Genomic DNA, 20,527 nt, shown 5'->3' on the forward strand with positions numbered 1-20,527 from the left:
TGACAAGCAAACTCTAAATTGCCATGGCTTAAAAGAAAGAAAGAAAACAAGAATCTATCTTGCCCTTCCATTACATATTCATTACGTGAATCAACAATGGCATTGACCTAGGTCGTGTTAACTTTAGGACCTGGGCTGACAGGACAGCTATACTGGAAATATTTCAGGTTGCTATGGTAGAGGAAAAGAAAATTATGGAAATCGTGGACTGATTGTCAAAGATTCCACAAGGAAATGACACATGTCACTTGCGCTCACATTTTGTTGACCAAAGCTAGTCACATGGCCATGCCTACATGTGAAGGGAGTAGGGAAGTACCATCTGACTATGTGCTCAGAAGAGCTAGAAATATTTGATAAATGAAGTGTGCCTATCCTGTTGTTATAGCTGAGAAAAGAGAGGCCTAGGAAAGTTAGTAGGTGGGGGAGCTGGGGTTCTGACTCTGTGCCCTCAGCTCTTTACTCTTGTTACATACATGCTGCTGTAGCTTTTCTCCAAATGCTCCCATGAGCTTAAGTATCCTTGGGGCTTGAGGGCACATACAACTTGGTGTGGACATGTTAAAGCCAAATCCAAGTCGTTGTGGCTTAGCCTTTATTTCACGTATTTCTATTCTCTCTAAAGGTCTTCAACATGTTCAGTGTAAAATTATTAGGTAATAGAAATTTATCTTTGAACACATGTCCCAGATTTGTCTTTTTAATCATAGTCTCAAGTATCATAGGTTTCTTTGCTTACCACTTTTATTTGTTGAATGATGAGAAAAAGGCCACTCTGCCGTTAGCTTAATAAAGCTGCTGCCTGGTGGATATTCAAGATTCAGAGGAAAAGATGCCCCAACTTATCTTCATTACCTTCAAGACAGTCTTAAAAAAACATTACTTGCTCAAAGGAACAATAAAATAACAAGACTGATTCTACTAGCCCTTAGAAAACCAATCCTGATATTTCATCTCCAGAGAGCTCAGAGGAAGTGCCATGTTATATCAAGTCTTCTCAGAGTTTTCTAATCCAAGTACTGCTAATGGGAGAGAAAAATCTGGAAAGGAAATCCTAAGTGATCTGCTGTAGGTAGAATTTCAGACTTTAACCTGTCCTAGGTTTTGCATTCTGCTCCATAACCCGTCCATATTTGTTTGCATTTAAAATGTTTTAAATTACATACCACTAAAACTGATAAGCCAAGAAGATATTGTACAATTTATTCTTTGGTTTTCTCCATCCATAGAAACTTGACTTAAACCCTTCTTAATCCACTAACAACAATATGCTTGTCACCTGAGAGTAGGTCCCAGAGGAACAGGGATAAGGACTGGGGGTAGAGCTGGTTCCTCCTAAAAGCTAAATTATCCAAGAGCCAGGAGAGAATAAAAGCGAGGAAGAGGAGGAAGGGTAGGAGTGGGGGAGGAAGGAGAAGAGGAACGTGAAGTGGTGTCTGGAGACAAGGAGGCTTGAGTACAGCCGAGGAAGAACCCCAAATGTGGTCTTAAAAAACACACAGAAAGAACTCAAGACTAATTTACTGATCACCACAGTTGTTAAATAACTACATTTTTAAATTGGTATATTTTCCTTATCCATTAAAAAAAGACAAAATACTTTGTCCAAAGCACAGCTAGTTGTATGTAGCCTTAGGCAAATTGTTTAACTTTGCTCGGTTCTCAGCCATAAAACAGGAACTCAAATGCTGCTCAGCTTAATGAAGTGTAAAGTTTGCAAAACTCTTTGAAGGCAGAGAGCGCAATTTAAGTATTATGTATTATTAAATAAATGCCTATTTAGGAAAGAAACTCTCCATTAGCATTATGTGTACCCTAACTAGTAGTTAACACCCGGGAGAGCTGGTTGTCAAAGTTTTGATGACAGAAGGGATCCAGGCATCCATCACTTAAAATGGAAAATAAAAGAACAAAGAAACAAGCCCAGGCAGTAAGGAATGGAATGCACCATTAAGGCATTGGCTTGGTTCAGATAGAGATTCCCTGAGCTAAAGAAGGCTTCGTTTACTGGCATGGAAAAAATGGGGCCAGGAAATTGCTCAGAGGTCTCCTGTCTTTTCCTGAGCACAGGGAGATACACTGTGTGTTGGCTACTGTTTTGGATCAGAATCTCAGGTTTAGAAATAGCCTGAGTTGTGTCCTTGGAAAGGGAGAGGGCTGTGTGGTAAATCTGTGTGCGGTGGGGATGGAGGAGGGGGAGGTGGGAGAACATGGGGAGAAGCTATTTAGATGTTCCTTGGAGCTGGATTGCTTCCTTGGCCTCACAGTTACCAGAACTGAGCTGGGACAGTGAGCAGCTGACCTGGGCTTAGGGAACCTCCAAATCTCCTGAAATAGTTCCAAGGTGGAGCCAAGCTGGCCCTCCTAACACAACAGGCCAGTTCTATGTGGTCATGCTGGATGGCTGGTTGCAAGTCCACCTGTTTTTCAGGTACATGGGCTGAACCTTAGTCTTTGAGACAACAGACATTTATTTGGCAACAACCTTCTGACAAATACTGTTTTAGGCACTGGGGGTATAACAGGAAACAAAAAACAAACATTCCTGCCCTCATGGAGTCTGCATTCTAGTAGAGAGGATTGGACAATGAATACCATAAGTTATATAATTTGTTATTAGATATGGAGAAAAATAAAACAGGTAAGGAGAGAGAATAGGAAATGTGGGGTGAATGGATCACAATTAGGGTGGCCTCATTGAAAAGGTGATATTGAAGAAAAACTGGAAGGAAGCAACGAGAGAATCATGTAGGTATCCAGAGGAAGAGCTTCTAGGCAAAAAGGGCAGCAGGTGCAAAGGCTTCAAGGTGGGAGAATGCCTGGTGTGTGCAAGAAACAACCAGAGGTCATTAGGCTTAGAGTGGAGTAAGAAAGGGGGAGTGTGGTGGGGTGTGAGGTCAGAGGGGTAACGACATCAGGGACAACCTTGCAGGCCACAGGATGAGCTCAGACTTTAAAATCGAAGATTGTTGGAGAGTTTTAGGCAGGGGAGTGAAGAGATCTGACTTCCATTTTAATATAATCAGTTTGACTATTGTGTTGAGTAGGCTTCGAGGAGCCAAGGGTGAAGGAGGAGAGTTAAGAGTGGTTCTATTAGAAGGTAATTTTCATCTGTTTCAAAGTAAAGGTCAAAGATCTTGGAAGAAACTTGTGGCTTGGATCACAGTACAGGTAGTGGAGGTGATGAAGAGTGGTTACGTTCTGGATGGACACTGAAAATAGAGCTCATAGAATTTGCTAATCCATAGCTGGGGTGGATTCCCAGGTGGTGCTAGTGGTAGAGAACCTGCCTGCCAAGGCAGGAGACATAAGAGATATGGGTTCGATGCCTGGGTCAGGAAGATCCCCTGGAGAAGGAAATGGCAACTCACTCCAGTATTCTTGCCTGGAGAATCCCATAGACAGAGGAGCCTGGCAGGCTACAGTCCATGGGGTCGCAAAGAGGTGGACATGACTGAAGTGACTTAACCCTTAGCTGGGGTACTCAGGTGGTCTGTCCAGGAGCATGTTAATGAACTGTGAAGAAACGGTGATGAGGGGTGTTCCCGTTCTGCTCTAGTAAAGAAAGAGGAGACAGGGTTGGTTCTTATTGGTACAACCACCTCACCTTTCTTCCTTTATCCTTCCCATTAATTGAGGGCCTGTTATGCGCCAGGCACTATAGTGGGATACAATAGTGAGTGTGAGCTAATGGGCTCACCACCATTATGGAGCAAAGAGTTTACAAAGGGAGTTAGACATTAAGTGAATAATCACACAAACAAATGAAAATGACCACTCTGATCTGTGCTGCATGTTGACATTAGTATACCTGCCCTGGTCAGCAAGTGCAGAGGAAGGGACGCTTTGAGCTGGATCTGAATAAATGGATATGGATCAGACGACAGTGGGTGGAGGGAGAGGAAGCGTGTTACCGGCGATGGGAACTGCATGTGCAGAGGTTCTGAAGGGAGGGGAGTATGGTAGGGATGAGGAACTGAGAGAAGACCAATATGAGTAAAGTGCAGAGAGCTTGGGGAACACGGGCAAGGTGCTGCTGCAGAAATGGGTCAGACCGTGCCGAGCTTGAAGGTCATGTTCAGATTTTGAATTTTATCCTGAAATAAATGGGAAGAACTGGAGGCCTTTGAGGAGGGGAATGACATGGTCATATGTGCTCACTGAGAAAGTCACTGCACTGCTACATGGAGAATGGATTTCGAAGGAGGAGTAAGAACAGTGTGGAAGACCAAACATGAGATAAACGCAGTGGCTCAGGTGAGATCGTGGTTGCTTGGACCGGGCAGTTGCTTGTGGAGCTCACGATGAGGATAAATGTAGAGATCTGAGAGGTATTTGGAAAGTAGAACTTACTTTTAGACCAGTCATGAAGGTTGATGGAGGGAAAGCTCAAGAATAATTCCTAGTGCTTTATTTACAATACTTGTACAAGTAGACGTAAGACTCTCTTACTTGTAGAACTCACTTATGTTAGACCAAGCCATGGGAAGTTAAGAGATTTATTGTTCTACAAATATTTAAAAATAAGATTTATTGTTGGATGGTTTGGTTAGCTTCCAGCCTTAGTACTGAGAGACCGGTGGGATAGATGACCTCTCCCAGGTCTCTCCAGCCGCAGGGCCTGGTTGTATAATGAACTGATGGAATCCTGCATTGAAAAGATAATCTCTGAACTAGTGTTGTCCAATAGAAACGTAATAGAATGTGAGCCAAGAAGTAATTTATATTTTCTAGTAGCCATGATAAAAAAGTAAAAAGAAACAGATGAACTTAATTTGAACAATATTTTTTATAACCTAATAAGTAGTTATTTCAACATTAATCAACAGAATAATTATTAATGAGATATTTTACCTTTTATGCATTGAATTTTTGAACTCCAGTGTGTATTTTATATGTACAGCAAGTCCCAAATCAGATTAGTCATATTTCATGTGCTCAAAAGCCACATGTAGCTGATGAGACTTAATTGGACAGCACAGCTCTAAACCATCAAAGTAGCCACACAGACCTGAAATCCACGCACAAAGGCCTAGACATAGAGGTCCTTCTACAAAATAAGTAGTATCCTAAATAGAGCCTCTAAGATTTTAAAATTGAATACTTGGTCGTTAATTAGCGGTATGAATTTGAGGAAGTCAGTTTACTCCTCTGTGCCTCAGTTTACAATAAGGAAGTGTGGTGGGGCTGGATAATGCGTAACAACCTCTTCAGTCTTAGCAATCATTGACTCCAGGTTAAGGAAGTCCAAATAGTTTTTTCTTCCGTTTATATTAATTATCAGAGCTCCCAAGGAGATCTTTCCTTTCAACCTTCCGAACTCTTCTATGACATCTGAGAGGTGGAAAATTGGCTACTTCACTAGTAAATTGACAAAATTTCAAAAACCTGTCTTTCACTCCAAAGTCAAAAAGTTGAATTTTCTAGAGAAATTTGAATATTGACTGGATATTTAATGATTAAGGAAACTATTGATTTTTTAAGATACTACATATAATATAACTAAGTTTAAAGAGAAAAGTGCTTATGTTTGAGATATGTCCTAAAATAGGTATAGATGGAACAATAAGTTGTCATGGATATACTTCAAAATCATCCTAGTTGGGAGGTAGGGGAGTGGGTGGGTATAGATGAAATAAGCTTCATCATAAATGAAACTTGGTGTGAGATTCATTTTACTATTCTTATAGTTTGAGTATTTCCATAATAAAATTTTTTTAAAAAGAGAGATTTCCAGACTTTTTAAGGTTCTCCTACTGGTAGGATTTTCAAACGTTCCCCTTAAATATTGTGTATCCTTCATGCTACAAATGTACATGCCTGCTTCAACTTCAAGAATGTACCATTCTTATTTAATACTGTAGCAGAACAAAGCCCCAGGCACAAAATTCCCATCATAGTTTAAATATGTCTGGTGGTTTTAGTGGTAATATAACCTTGCCCTCTTGTCCTTCCCTTTGGGACAGGTTTAGGGCCAATATTTAAAAGCAAAGCTTGTGCCCTCTGTGTGTCAGGGAGAGCCCCACACTCTGCCCGAGCCACAGAGGAGCCCAGGGAGCACAGTGATATAAACACATAGACAAAGTACATTGCAAACCCACAATAGTGCAGATGCTCAAACCATAGGCATAAAGATTTACTTCTGGCTGGCATCATGGAGATTATCTGCTGCAGGGGTAGATAGGGTCAGAGGAGGAACTCAGAGGGAATGTGAACTCAAAGGTCATGAAGCCCGGCAGCTGGGACCAACAAAGGAATGTGTGAGTATAGGTCACTTGTCACCCTGGGTTGCCAGGGCACTGTCTAAATTTCTGGTGTAATGCCCTCTCTAAGTTCAGTGAGAGATTTCCAGCCCCCTCCTCTCCACCTTGCCCTCCTGAACGTCATGATAGTGGATGAGGTTCCACGACCATGGTGGATGAGGAGAATGAGGAAACTATCTCCAAGTCTCCTCCAAGGCATTGTCTGGAGCTAAGTAGTAGATTGAGAACACAGGACCATCTTGTAGGGCCAATACTTTAGGTTCTGTTGCCTTACGAGCTGGCTCTTCTGGCTTCCACACCTTTGGGTGTTTGACCTCTCACTGGGAATTACAGAGCAGGCACTCATTTTTACTCCCAAAGAATACCATTGCTAACACCTACATAAAACAGTGTCTACAAAGAAAGAGAACAGAACTCAGTCTGAGAATGTTTTCTTTTTGCATTTTCATCAGTCAAAGTAGTATTGATTTTAGGGTACCAACATATGGCATGAATGTTAATTTTAAGGAAAATCTGGCACATTCAACAGGCTGAACCGTGCTACTTTCTACACATGTGATACTTGGCAATATAGGGCCAGATTTTCTTAAATGTCAGGCATTTTAAGAAGTGGTTTCTCAAAATTTAAAATTACATACACATACAAAATAAATGGAAATGCTATGGAGATGTTTTAGAATAAAATAAATTTGACCCCTGGGAGAAAAGTGAAAGAAAGTGAAATTTGCTCAGTCGTGTCTGACTCTGCAGCCTCATGGACTATACAGTCCATGGAATTCTCCTGGCCAGAATACTGGAGTCGGTAGCCCTAGTTCCCTTCTCCAGGGGATCTTCCCAACCCAGGGATTGAACCCAGGTCTCCTGCATTGCAGCCGGATTCTTTACCAGCTGAGCCACCAGGGAAGCCCTGGGAGAAAATGAAGCAACAACTGACCAGAGGCTGTGATAACCATCAAACATCAGCGGAGTGCTGTTTTAACTTATGCAACATATTGTAATCCCCAGTGCACCAAGGAGATGATAATCTGCAAAGAATGGCCAGTCTTTGGGGTGGATGGAGCCTTGACAGGTCTCGAGGATTCATCCTGTCTGTTGACAGAACTCACCTATTCTACCTAGTTCATTGAGCAGGTGAGAATTACTAGTGAAAACAATTTCCCCTGAGTCTTAGTATACTCCAGCATTCGGCAGTCCTCATGGTCAGAGCAGTCTGGCACTAAAATATATTGAGCCTGGAGTTCTAAACTTGTTTTCACTATTTCCCTTAACCACTTTGGTTTATCAAGTTGACCCCAAGTTCAGACCTGACTTTCTCAGGTCTGTTGGCTCATTGTTATCTACATACTCTTGGGGGTACTTTTCTAGGTCATCATCCACATCATTGATAAAGTGCTTCTTTACCAATTGCTCTCTCTGCTTATGAGTCTCAGTACAGATTTCCATGTCCCTGTAACAAGGAGAGGTTGAATGGTGTAGTTCCCAATAATACTGATAAAACAATGGAGAGGGAGGAGGAAATTAGGAGTGACAGAAAGCCTTAAAGGGACCAGCGCAGAGTTCCCTCACCCAGTGGGAAGGTAATATATGGACTGAGACTCCAAACACTTAGACTCTGGAACTTTAAAACTCTCATATCCTCCCTATGCCTCTGTCAGATGGAAGCATTAATACAATCTGAACAAGACAATGCCTGAAACACTCTCTCATGCTTAAAACATTCTAAAATTAATTTTCACCTCAGGGATTTTTTGTGAGGACTAAATGTAATAATGGATATGAAAGTTTTTGAGAAAGTTGAGAATTATCTCAGTATGTCACCACGAATTCACAATTCTCTCAATAGACCTAGATTTGTTTATTCCTATTACAATGTTGAGCCAAGTTTAGGAGCCTATTTAATTTCAAGTGAAAAATGAACGGTTCCATAGAAGGTAAAAAGATACATTTAAAGAAGTGGATAATTTAAGAATAAATTAGGTTGACCTTCCCAGAAATCAATTTTGCGATATGTGTTGAGAACTGAAAATTCATATCTTTTGACTAGGTAATTCTATTTCTACAGAATTTAATTTAAGGAAACAATAGAAACTCAACCAAGATTTATGTATGAAATAGTCTATCACAGAGTTAATTATATATTGCATAGAGATATATATTAAATAATCAGTATTGTAAAAGAAAATGTATTCATGCATAGTAAAAGACTAGAAAGAAACAGACCAAAAATGTTAACACAGTTACTCTGGGTGGTGGTATTATTGACCATTTTCATTTTCTTCTTTAAACATTGCAGTATTAAATTTTTAAATGGTAATGAATTATATTATTTAAAGGTCATTAAAAATAAATTGTGTAGAGTTGCTCACCTTAATCTAATTCTGGTCCCAATTCATTTTATCTTGTAATCCATCTTGATCAATAGCCAGCTTGCCTAAACAGATTTCATGACTTTCTTCCAGTTTTTCTGCTAACCACCACACTGTGTGGGCTTTGGATTATGCCTATCATTTGCCGGCAGCCTAGATAGTGCTGAGAGAGCTGAGTCACCTGTCAGCTTTAACGTATCTACACATGGTGCTCTCTTCTTTGAATATCCCACACACTCTTCACATGAAGTTCAGAAAACATGGATTGGCACAGAACACATTTCTTCTAGAATAAAATATACCAAGGGTCACTTCTATTATGGTTTGCTTAATTCTCCCTCAGAAGTTCTAAGGCAGGACCATTCTCCACTTTTGTTGAATTTTTCATCAATCCCTACAGAGTTGCTGAAACTCAAAGGTTTTTGAAATTATAGGCAATTACCTAAAATCTAGATTGGCTTTGCTCACATATTTTGTTATTATTAAATGGACCCAAATGAGTCACCTCTTACCAGGTGAGACCCTCACTGGAAAGGTGTTTAGTTCTATCTTAAGTTAGTCTCACCAGTTCTTCAATCAGGACAAATGCAGATGAACACTTGAAAGGGGCCACTTCTCAAGTGCCCCCATTAAATGATGCTATCAAATGTACCCTTTTTATAAGAAAATCAGAGAAGGTTAATAATCTAATAGAATCAACCTGTTATTGGAGGGGGCAGGGGGAGTCAGCCTATCACAACCACTCAAAGTCAAAAATCGCCAAAGGACAGAAAATAGGCCATGGAAAAGCACTTAAAAGAACACTTTCTTTTACTAACCCTTCCAAGGAAATAGTCTTTACCCAGAATCTTCTAGATTCAATCTTGTAGCATTCAGATTCTCATAACAGGCCCATCAGTGTCTTAACTGACTTTTCCTTACAACCTCATCAATTTGTCACACAATTCTTAGTCAACTTAGATCCAGTTATTTCTGCACACTTTTACATTGATTTAGAAAATGTCCTTCACACCAGTTTCTGTCTCTAATTATAAAACATTATTTGCATTAGGATGAGTTAGTTTCATGAATGGATTTTTCTCCTGTATGATTTTGTCTTTGATGGAGCCTCAGGCCCTATAAACTTCATTCCAGACATTTTTGCAAAACAAGAGTTTTGGAGACTGCTTCCTCTTTAAATATATCTGCTTCTTTCTCCCTCTGTCCAAATCCTCAGAGTTGAAATCTTGGCTACGTTTGTATATGTGGTTTTCATAAGTTTTAAATCTGACATTCAGTCCAATCCTTGTCTCCAATAGCATTCTCTCCAGTCAACCAAATTGTCTCAGACAGGTGTAGGTTTTTATAGAGAGATTACATACACCCATGTGAGCGTGTGCACATGTACACACACAATTTAAATATGCCAGATAAAACAGATATATTCCTGTATGTTTTATCTAAACACTTCCACTTTGATGATTCCAGAAGAATTGCATATCTGGAGTTACTTGCCAAAATCTTTTTTATTTGTCTCTTGAATTGGTCTTGTGCATTGCTTTTTGATGGTTTTTGCCCAGTTTTCCACTTTAAGTAGTCACTTTTGTGATTGAGTTGTAGAAGATCTTAGATCCTAATACTAGTTCTGTGTCCTGTCTTGCAAATATTTTTCCAGTTTGCCATTTCCTTTTGACTGTTATGTGACTTTTGACATATGGAAATTTTTTCCTAATATAATCAAGCTATTCCACTTTTCTAGTTCCTAACTTTTTGTTGTTATTGTTCAGACATTCAGTCATGCCCAACTCTTTGCAACCCCATGGACTGCAGCACAGCAGGCTTCCATGTCCTTCACCATCTCCTGGAGCTTGCTCAAACTCATGTCCATTGAGTCAATGATGCCATCCAACCATCTCATCCTGTCTAACTTTTAGCTAAGAGTTTTGAAAGGTCACAAGTTTGAGGCAAAGACCCATGAAAGTCATCTTATACCACATTCCCTATCACGTCATTGAAATAACAGAGCAGGGGTTAGGTCTGGGAGAAAGGGTTGGATTTACATGTATTCTTTCAAAAAGAACCCCTTTTGAAACTAGAGGAATGAAAGTAGGAGGAAAGCAATGTGGGGAGGGGTGGTGATGACACAAGCGCCTTTATAAGAGTAATTTATGTGAACAGAAATTGGATGACTAGTCTATAACTTTTTCAAAGTTCTTGAGCTTTGGGCTGATTTCAGGGGATTTTGGGGGGCTAATTCCTGCCCAGACTTGGGCAACCTGAATGATTCATGTGGCCCGGGGCTCCCTGGGAGCAAGGAAACCCTTTCAGTGGCTAGCAGTGTGGCAAGAGGTGAAAGTTGCTGCCTTCCCGCAGCTCTGACTGGTCCTCTGACACATGCCACCAGGGTACCTTTGCAGAGTTTCACATTTTGCTAGAATCTTTCACATGTTCTATCTTGCTTGACTATCAAAGGAGTAGGATACACCAAGTTTTCCTACACACATTTTTACAGAGTAGAAGCAAACAGAATTTCAAATTGAACTGACTTTCCAAACTCACTCCGTGATTGAGTTATGAAGTAAGGGGAGGTGTGCAGGCCACGACAAAGGGGCAGTGTGGCCGACTAGAAGATATACAGGCAAAGAAATTGGGCATGTCTGCGATGAAATGCCAGCCCAGCCACTTACTTACTGTCTGACCTCAGGCAAGTAACTTAACTTCTGAGCTTCTATTTCTTATCTATAAAATGGAGTAATGGTGACTGTCTTGCAGGATTGATGTGGGGATTAGGTGATATAGGATTCCCTCTTCTTCAGGTCTTTTATCTTACTGGTTTGTATGTTTTTGAGGGCCTCCTTGAAGATATATGGAAGGAGCTATCTATAGACATTCTGGAGACATAGAGAGCACGAAGAGCCTCTGCACAGGGCTTGGCACAGAGCAGATGCTGGAAAACCCAGCTCCTCTTCCATCATGTGGAGAAGGAAATGGCAACCCACTCCAGTATTCTTGCCTGGAGAGTCTCATGGACAGAGGAGCCTGGTGGGCTGCTGTCCATGGGGTCGCACAGAGTCGGAGACAGCTGAGGCGACTTAGCAGGCATGCATGCATTGGAGAAGGAAATGGCAACCCACTCCAGTATTCTTGCCTGGAGAATCCCAGGGAGAGGGGAGCAGAGTAGGACACGACTGAAGTGACTTAGCAGCAGCAGCAGCTTCCATCATGCCAGCTTACAAGCTCCTGAGAGCTAAGATGCTCCCAGAGGCTTTCCTCCGAGGGGTCCTTGTTGGCTTATAATCCCACCCCTGCAGAAGCCCTTTCCTATCATAACATTTAGAATGTTGCTGGCATTAAACAGAATACGGCTCACTAAAAAAAAAACAATTATTTGCCCAGTAGGTCATTGTATAAGTAGGCTCAATGGCTCATACAAAAATGTAAATGATCCTGAAAGAGGATTATTGAAGTAAAAGAGTCCAGCAAAAGGCCTCAGGAGAAAGCTTAGCATCAGGGCAAAGAGCAAGAGTTAGCAAATTACTGCCCCAGGGCCAAGTACAGCCCCCCACCTGCTCTTGTAAATAAAGGGTTTTTTCAACTATACATATGGTAGCCTTTAAAAGTTAATGTAATTTAGTGATGTTTAATTAATTAATTAATATTTTTGTCCAATTTTATTGAGATATAGTCCTTTCTCTCTCTCTTCCATTTATGCACATATCACCAATAAAGTTTTATTGGAACACAGAGACTCCCATTTGTTCACATGGCAACTATAGCTGCTTTTGCTCCAACAGCAGAGTTGACTAGTTGCAATGGACTCTGTAGGCTTCGCAGAGCCAAAAAAATTTACTTTTTGACCTTTTATAGTAAAGGTGTGCCAACAAGTGGTTTGTGCACTACCACTTTCAAGACGTGACCTTAGACAAATTATTTATACTCATTATACCTCAAGTACCTTATATATAAAATAGGGATAATAATAGTAGTGAATGAACAAGAGAATCCATGTAAAAGCCTTGCATACAACGAGTCCTCAATTAACAATAGCTGTCATTATTAATATTTATGCCATTGATTTACAGCAAAGTCCCTTGGGTAAAACTGTCACCTGCCCCAGGAATAAAAACCTATGTATTTACCCTAGTTTCAAAGGTCCCCCATGCAGATATCAACAGCAACTAAAATAGCCACCTTTTCTTGCCACAGTCATGTTTTCTTAAGAACAGCCATTTCAATGCCATTAGCTCAGCTGCCAGGATGTTAAAAGCTTACGCTACCTTTCCTCTGCACTTAATGTGGACATTTGGATCAGTATTACTGAATATTTTCCAATAGTCTGTGTACCCTATCTGGGAGAGGGGGAATTGAATGAGGCATTTTGTTGGAATTAAATGTCAAGAGTACCAGCTGCTTCCTTCTAAAATTATGAGCTAGATATTCCAAAAGGTGTGAACCATCAATCAAAGTACATTGGAAGATTTTACATCTAGTTGTTTGTTGTTAGAAAATTAAAAAAAGATTTTTAAAGAAAACCAACCTTGACAAATGGCATTGAAATCCATTAAGGAAGCTGAGAAAATAGTAGTCCCACTTGTCTCCTAAATATAGTGGAAAATGCTTTCTCAGTGTAAAGAAGAAGTCTTGTCCTCAGTCTAATCAGCATATGGAGGTGATTTCCAAGAGAGAAGTGAAAAAAAAAAAAATCCCGCAGCTCAACCTTTCAGAAGTATCATAGTCATGCAGGGAGAAAATCTCTACCCTCTTCCTCATTGTCAACCTTTGCAGGTTAAAAGAGCCAAGAGAACCCATCCCTGAGGTGGGGGGTTGGAGATGGGTGCAATTCTCCAGCCCAGCTTCTTTCAAGGTGGCTAGGCCTGGGAGGAAGAGGGGTTAGGAGGGTTCTGCCCACTGTCTCACCAGGTACAGCATGACCTATCCAGGATGCTTTCTTTTGTGAATTACCTGCACCCCACAATGGCCACTGCTATGGGCTGTATTTCACCAACCCAGCCTTGGCATGGAGAAGAATCTTCTCCTCACCCCCACAGCCCAGATCTAGGAGCCTGAGTGGGTGATAGAAAGGCAGGGATGACTGCGAGTCACAGGGGTCCTTTCATCAGAATTCCTCCTCCACCCCACTCCCATGCCTATTCATGCTACCCTCATTGTATAGGCTCTGTATTCAGGCAACTCCTTAAAGTAGTTCTTAAGCTTGAATGACCATGACAGTCACCTACAGAGCTCTTCAAAAGTGTCAATGCTTGACCTGGGGCCCCACCCCCAGAGACCTTGATAGAATATAAGTCTAGGGAGGGTGCTAGGCATTCCATTTTTTAGGTGGGTGTGGGGGGAGTGCTACATATTCAAAACCTCCCAAATAATCCAAATGTGTTGACCTACTACATGTCAGGCACTCTTCTAGGTGGGTTGAACAGTGACGAGCATAGGCAAGGTACCTGGTCTCATGAGGCTTACGGTCCAGTGGGGACGGTGGAGAATAAATAGATGAATGGCCAAGATATTTTCTAATGCACTATTTTCCAGGTAGTACTTACCAGCAAAATAAAGCTGGGGCTGAGAGAGAGAGAGCTGGCAGATTGGGGGGGGGGGGGGGGAGGGTTGTTAACTTTAGATTGTGTGTGCTTAGTTGCTCAGTTGTGTCCAATTATTTGTGGCCCCATGGACTGTAGCTCCTCAGGTTTCTCTGTCCATGGAATTATCCAGCAAGAATGCTGGAATGGGTTGGTGTTCCCTTCTCCAGAGGATCTTCCTGACCCAGGGATCAAACCCAGGTCTCCTGCATTGCAGGAAGATTCTTTACCATCTGAGCCACCAGGGAAGCCTTTGCATTTACGAACTTTAGATTGTGTAACTTTAGATTGACTTAAGTTGTTTTCATACCTTGGCTATTGTGAGTAATGCTGCAATGAACATGGGAGTGCAGATATCTCTTTGAGATAACAGCTTTGTTTTCTTTGGATATGTACCCAGCAGTGAAGCTGCTGAATTGTATAGTAGTTCTATTTTTAATTTCTTCTGGAATCTCCATACTGGCTGTACTTTTATTTTGTTAATACAAGACACACACAGAATATAGCAATGCCTGTGAGTATGTGTACATGTATGTGTGTGTTTCTGAGACAGAGAGGAAGAAAGTGAGGATATAAATGTGGTAATATCTCATTGAAGAAAAAATGAGAAAAACTGAGAAGTTCCAATAACCTTCATTTCTGAATCTGGACAACTCTTCCCTACACTAATTTCCTTTTAGATTTTCACAGTTGAAATGCCTAAGGAAGGGCACAAAACTGTCCATTATATGAGTCTTGTTATTATTTCAATTTCCTAGACGAGTAATTAAACCCTCGGAGGTCTAATCCACCATGGCATTTTCCCCTCTTCTCTCTTTTCCTCCTTTGCCTTCAGCAGGGGAACTCTGCTCTCCAAGGAGGCGTTTGGGCCGTTCTGTCCCCTGCAGCCACTCGGCTCAGCTCAGAACAGGAGCCTGAGAGCAGATGTGTGTTTCTCCCCCAAGCCAAGCCTTTTAACTGGCCACTGTAGCTGCTTCTGAGACAAGGAGAAATGGCTCCCATTTTTTAATCTCACATCCTCTTCATGCCAAAAACTCAGATTTAAGAGATTGGAGGTTGATCTCCAGTACCAATAGATGTGCTACCGACAACATATGAATCCAATGTAATGCTCACAACAATAAAGAATCAGTGATGTTTGCTGTTGCAAAATATTTCCACATGGCAAATTAACTCATACTGATTATGAACTGGCAACTAATGGTAATATTAATTTTATCAGAAGAAAACACAACCTAAATTCACATGTGCTCTTAAAGCCACAGACAAATCTGTTTTAAAAAGCAAATATAGCAGTGGATAGTAGGTGAATCCGAGCCCAGCTGCAATTCTGTCTTGGGTACCTCCGTGGCAATCTGTGTCATGCAGGGCACGATGGGAGAGCAAAGGGGATGAATCCCGGGCTGAAGGCAGCTTACATGTAGATTGGAAAAACAAAACCTAACCATGAAATAATTAGTTTAATACAAGGAAAAACACTGCACTTAATTCACGCCTCCTTAAGATCATGCAATAGAATTTATCTTCTTGGGAGAGATAATTGGGTATGAGAGTAGCAGAAGACGTTACAGGAAGAAGCTGAATTTAAGTTCAGTCTGGAAGATGAGATGGATCAATAGACAGAATATCCCTGGATGACCAATCAGTCTACGCAAGGGCAAAGAGGTAAGAGTTACTTTGCCCCATGTAGAAAATAGTGAAAGAGTGGTCTCCACTGGGTTGAGGGGATTTTAGAGACAAAGGGAATTGAATTGGACCTGCTTATAAAGGGCTTTGAAGGTCAGAGAAAGATATTTACACTTGATTTGCTCTGTGTATCAGATGGGGAATATATTTAGCTACAAGCCACAGAACTCTGAATATATTTTCTTAAGCAAGTAAAGGATTTGTTTTCTTAAATAACAAGAAATGCAGCACCAAGTAGGTGCAGGAGTTCCACATGACACTTTTCCTCTTGCCTCCAGCCATACTTTGTGGAAGGCATTGTCATTAACCTTATCACTTCACTGTTCCAATATGACTGCTCCATCTCCAGCCTTGTATCAGTGTTTCAGGCAGAAAAAAGAGACAGGGAAGGATAAAGCGGGTGGTTTCTGCATTAGGAGTGCAAAAGCTTTCTCAGAAGTCCTAGCAGCCTTTGCTTACATCTCATTGGCCAGGACTGTGGCACAAGGCACCTCCTAACTGAAGGGATGTCTAGGAAGGCTAGAGTTCCTGCCAGGCACATTATCACCACAAGCAAAATTAGGGTGATGAATTTTCAGAAGATGGAATTGGCATTGGTATTAAAGGGATTTGGAAGAAAGAAGTAAGATCTGGAAAAGTGGATGGAAACTGTTGAAAGTAGTCCTGGAATAAGGTGGTGGGCACTTGAACTAGGGTCCTAGGTATGGGAATGGAAAGAAAATGAGGTGCTAATAATAGTCATGTCAAAGGAACAGTGAACAAAACATTGTAGGAACCACCCAAGAATGAATGAATGGTCAAGGTGGTTAGGTGTTGGCAAATTGACCTCTCGGTCCTTTTTTCTATGCAGAAAGTTAACATTTGGGGTGGATGAGAGAGAACTTATTAGAAAGGAGAAATTGATAAAGAAAAACCCCAGAATCAGAGACATGCTGAAGCAATAACAAATCCTAAACTATATTACATTACATATAAAAACAGAATAAAATCATTTTAAGACTAGAAAATTATTACAATTTGAAAATGAATCACTTAAAAATGTTAGTAAGTACCAGTCATTGTACAAGTCAGAGAAGGCACAGAAAAGTTTGGGAACTAGTCCTGACCTCAGGGGGTCACAGTGTGGTGGGGAGGCAGATTGTTGCAATACTCTGGGAGGAAGCTACATCAAGGGTGTGGGTACAGACTTGGGGACTGAGAGGAAAGAGGGACTAACTCTGAGGGCTGGAGTGCGCTTTGTGCTTTGACATTTTATGATTTTGCAGTGGCATAAATAGAATCATACTTTTAGTCTGAAAGAAGCTTTTAAGTTAACTACCTCGAGGTTCTGGGGTAGGGGGGAGGACTTGACATTGCCCCAAATCCAACAATCTCAGCCTTAGCATCTCGGGGTTCCTTCTCAGCCCTGGCGAAAGAGCCAAGGAAAAACTCAGGAGTGGGTAGAATGGAGAAACTGGATTAGTCATATTTGAGTGTGATTCTGTAATTACTGTGAATCCTGAAGTCAGACTTATCTTTTTGGGGAAATGAGACAGTCAGTTCAGTTGCTCAGTCATGTCCAACTTTTTGTGACCCCATGGACTATAGCACAACTGGCTTCCCTGTCCATCATCAACTCCCAGAGCTTGCTCAAACACATGTCCATCAAGACAGTGATGCCATCCAACCATCTCATTCTCTGTCGTCCTCTTCTCCTCCCGCCTTCAATCTTTCCCAGCATCAGAGTCTTCTCCAATGAGTCGGCTCTTCGAATCAGGTGGCCAAAGTATTGGAGTTTCAGCTTCAGCATCAGTCCTTCCAATGAATATTCAGGACTGATTTCCTTTAGGATTGATTGGTTGGACCTTCTTGCAGTCCAAGGGACTCTCAAGAGTCTTCTCCACCATAGTTCAAAAGTATCAATTCTTTGACGCTCAGCCTTCTTTATGGTCCAACTATCATATCCATACACGACTACTGGAAGAACCATAGCTTTGCCTGGACGGACCTTTGTTGGCAAAGTAATGTCTCTGCTTTTTAATATGCTGTCTAGGTTAGTCATAGCTTTTCTTCCAAACTTGAACTTTCAAGGTTGAACGTAGTTTACCTGTGATTGAATGTAGTTTATTTGTGACTTTCTTAATACGGTCTTTGTGGTTGCTTATAACTTATTTCCTTGATGATATAAGCCTGGGTCATAAAGCTGCATGCCCAAAGTATAAACCATGGTAAACTCTGCTGACAGGTAAGCAGAGGAAGGTTCAGAGGTTCAGTGACTTGTCCAAGGTCAGAGGCAGAAATGTGGGCACCAGAACTCTAATTATTCTGCTACCCGGGCATCAAAAGATGTTGGGCAGAAAAACAGAGTCCAGAGAAACGTATAAAGAGAATTGTTCAGCTTTCAAAAGGAAGGGGATTTCAATACTAATTTTGTCTGAATATTTACTGTTTGAAAGACAATATGCATTTTTATATTTTAAATGCAAGTATTTGAATAACTAAGTTACTCACAGTATACAATTGTATAAGTTGAAAGGGTATGTAATTAAAAGTGGCCTCTCTGTGCAGGGAGTTGTACAACTGAGCAGCATCCTCCTACAGACTCTAATGGAACTGTTCCCTCAGACTAGTGGCTAAACTATCAAGCCTTCTTCCTCCAGCCATACAGTCTTTCTCTGACGAGGCAACTAATACTATAAGATTCCTGTATTTCTTTCCAAAAATAGGCTATGTGTACAAGTACATGAGGAGATGAGTCTACATATTTTATAAGTATATATATTTTCCAAGAATGGTTTTAGTGAGTAGAATGAATACAAGAATCAGCAATGAAGCAGGTCAATGAGAAAAGCTTGAACTAAAAAGCATAAGGGAAAAAGGAATGATTATTCATCAGAAGGCAGAAAAAGAGCAGGAACCCTACCCATGTAAAAATAAAAAGAAAGGATGATGTTACAGATCCCTCTGCACATTAGGATGGGCATTTCCACAAAGCTAATGAGTATTTGCCTGGAGATCACGGGGCACTTGGCGTTGTTGAGTAAGCAAGAGAAATGGTGGTGGGCTGCCCACTGGGATATTGTTTGCTAGAATGGTGACACACTCCCTCAGAGGCGCAGTGGCATGTGGTCGCTGTCGCCTTGGGCATTTCCAGAGCCCTCCCACATTCATTCATTTCAGTGTAACAGGACATTCCATCTTCCAGATCAAAGGAATAGGGCACATATTGGCTAAAATTCTGAGCCAGGATAAAGCAGAGGGGACCATGTTTTCTGGAAAGCACAATCCTAGTCATTGCCACACCTTTCCTAAAGCCCCTTCCTCACTGGAGATGTTCTTGACAGTTCATTGATGTGAAGTTGGCTCAGGACGAATTGGAACAGGCCAAGTATACCAGTTATTTCTTCTTTCATGTAATGGCAATATTCTGCTTGGGATCATAGAGCAAGAGCAAGCTAGAACATGGCATCTGCCAAGTAAATGCCGAAGCAATTATTGAATCCCAACAATACATAAGGTAACAGGCATGTTTCTGACTTTCTACCAGATTCTGTTAGAAATATAAGCTACCCACCCACACAGAAAGGTGACTAGCAGCACAGGACCCAGTCAATGAGTGGAACAAACATGACAGACTTCAGAAAAGTGAGGAATGTTCTTCCAACTCTGGTGGAAAGGCAAGTTTCACCTCTGAGTCTCCATAAAGCCTCCAATGGTTTAGGTTCTTTCTACCTCCTGCCCTGTAGAAACTTGGGATACTCTGGTTAATATCATCAATGAAAGGTATCAGAGAAAGAAGATAGCTGGCTACACAGGTAGACTTCACAGAGCATCGGCTTCTGGTGGGACTGCCATGCCACAGGATTTGGTCAGCAGGCCTGCAGATTCACCAGTTCCATTTTGTAAGAGACTCCATTAATCAGTCTTGGGGGAAATGATTCATTCACAAGAGTGATCTATGGACCTAAATGTCAATATCAACCTATTACTTGACAAGGGGTAGGAGCATATTTTCTAGTCACCAGAATGATCTTACCCATTAATAGCAGAGTAACTTATATTTCAAAGAATGTTGGAGCAATTAGAGAAGACTATTTGCTGAACATGCAAGCAGGGCCAAAGATTAGAAGACCTGGAAGGACAGTTTAATGCACAATGCCTGCCTCACAAAGTTCTTGCTGAATAGAATACATACAAAAACAAAAAAACCTGGTATCGGCCATATATAACATCTCCCCTTTGGATAGAGCAGGAATTTAGATCATCAAATTCTTTTTTTTTTTTACTTTTTTTTTTTTTATTAGTTGGAGGCCAATCACTTCACAACATTTCAGTGGGTTTTGTCGTACATTGATATGAATCAGCCATGGATTTACACGTATTCCCCATCCCGATCCCCCCTCCCACCTCCCTCTCCACCCGATTCCTCTGGGTCTTCCCAGTGCACCAGGCCGGAGCACTTGTCTCATGCATCCCAGCTGGGCTGGTGATCTGTTTCACCATAGATAGTATACATGCTGTTCTTTTGAAATATCCCACCCTCACATTCTCCCACAGAGTTCAAAAGTCTGTTCTGTATTTCTGTGTCTCTTTTTCTGTTTTGCATATAGGGTTATCGTTACCATCTTTCTAAATTCCATATATATGTGTTAGTATGCTGTAA

At 41.2% G+C, this 20,527-nt stretch overlaps 1 protein-coding gene across 4 annotated transcripts in view; it reads left to right on the forward strand.

Annotated features, from left to right (window-relative positions):
- Positions 1-20,527, forward strand: part of ZNF366 (zinc finger protein 366) — a 65,021-nt gene that overhangs the window by 16,010 nt on the left and 28,484 nt on the right. For 3 of the 4 annotated variants that reach the window (XM_061129571.1, XM_061129575.1, XM_061129574.1), the window contains exon 1: positions 3,987-4,257. The exons of the other annotated variant lie outside the window; for it this stretch is intronic. The gene's annotated coding sequence lies outside the window, so the exon portion shown is untranslated. Of the gene's footprint in view, positions 1-3,986; positions 4,258-20,527 lie in introns of those variants that run through there. 4 annotated transcript variants of the gene reach the window in all.

The sequence above is a fragment of the Dama dama genome, chromosome 25, assembly GCF_033118175.1.
Source record: "Dama dama isolate Ldn47 chromosome 25, ASM3311817v1, whole genome shotgun sequence".
NCBI lineage: Eukaryota > Metazoa > Chordata > Mammalia > Artiodactyla > Cervidae > Dama > Dama dama.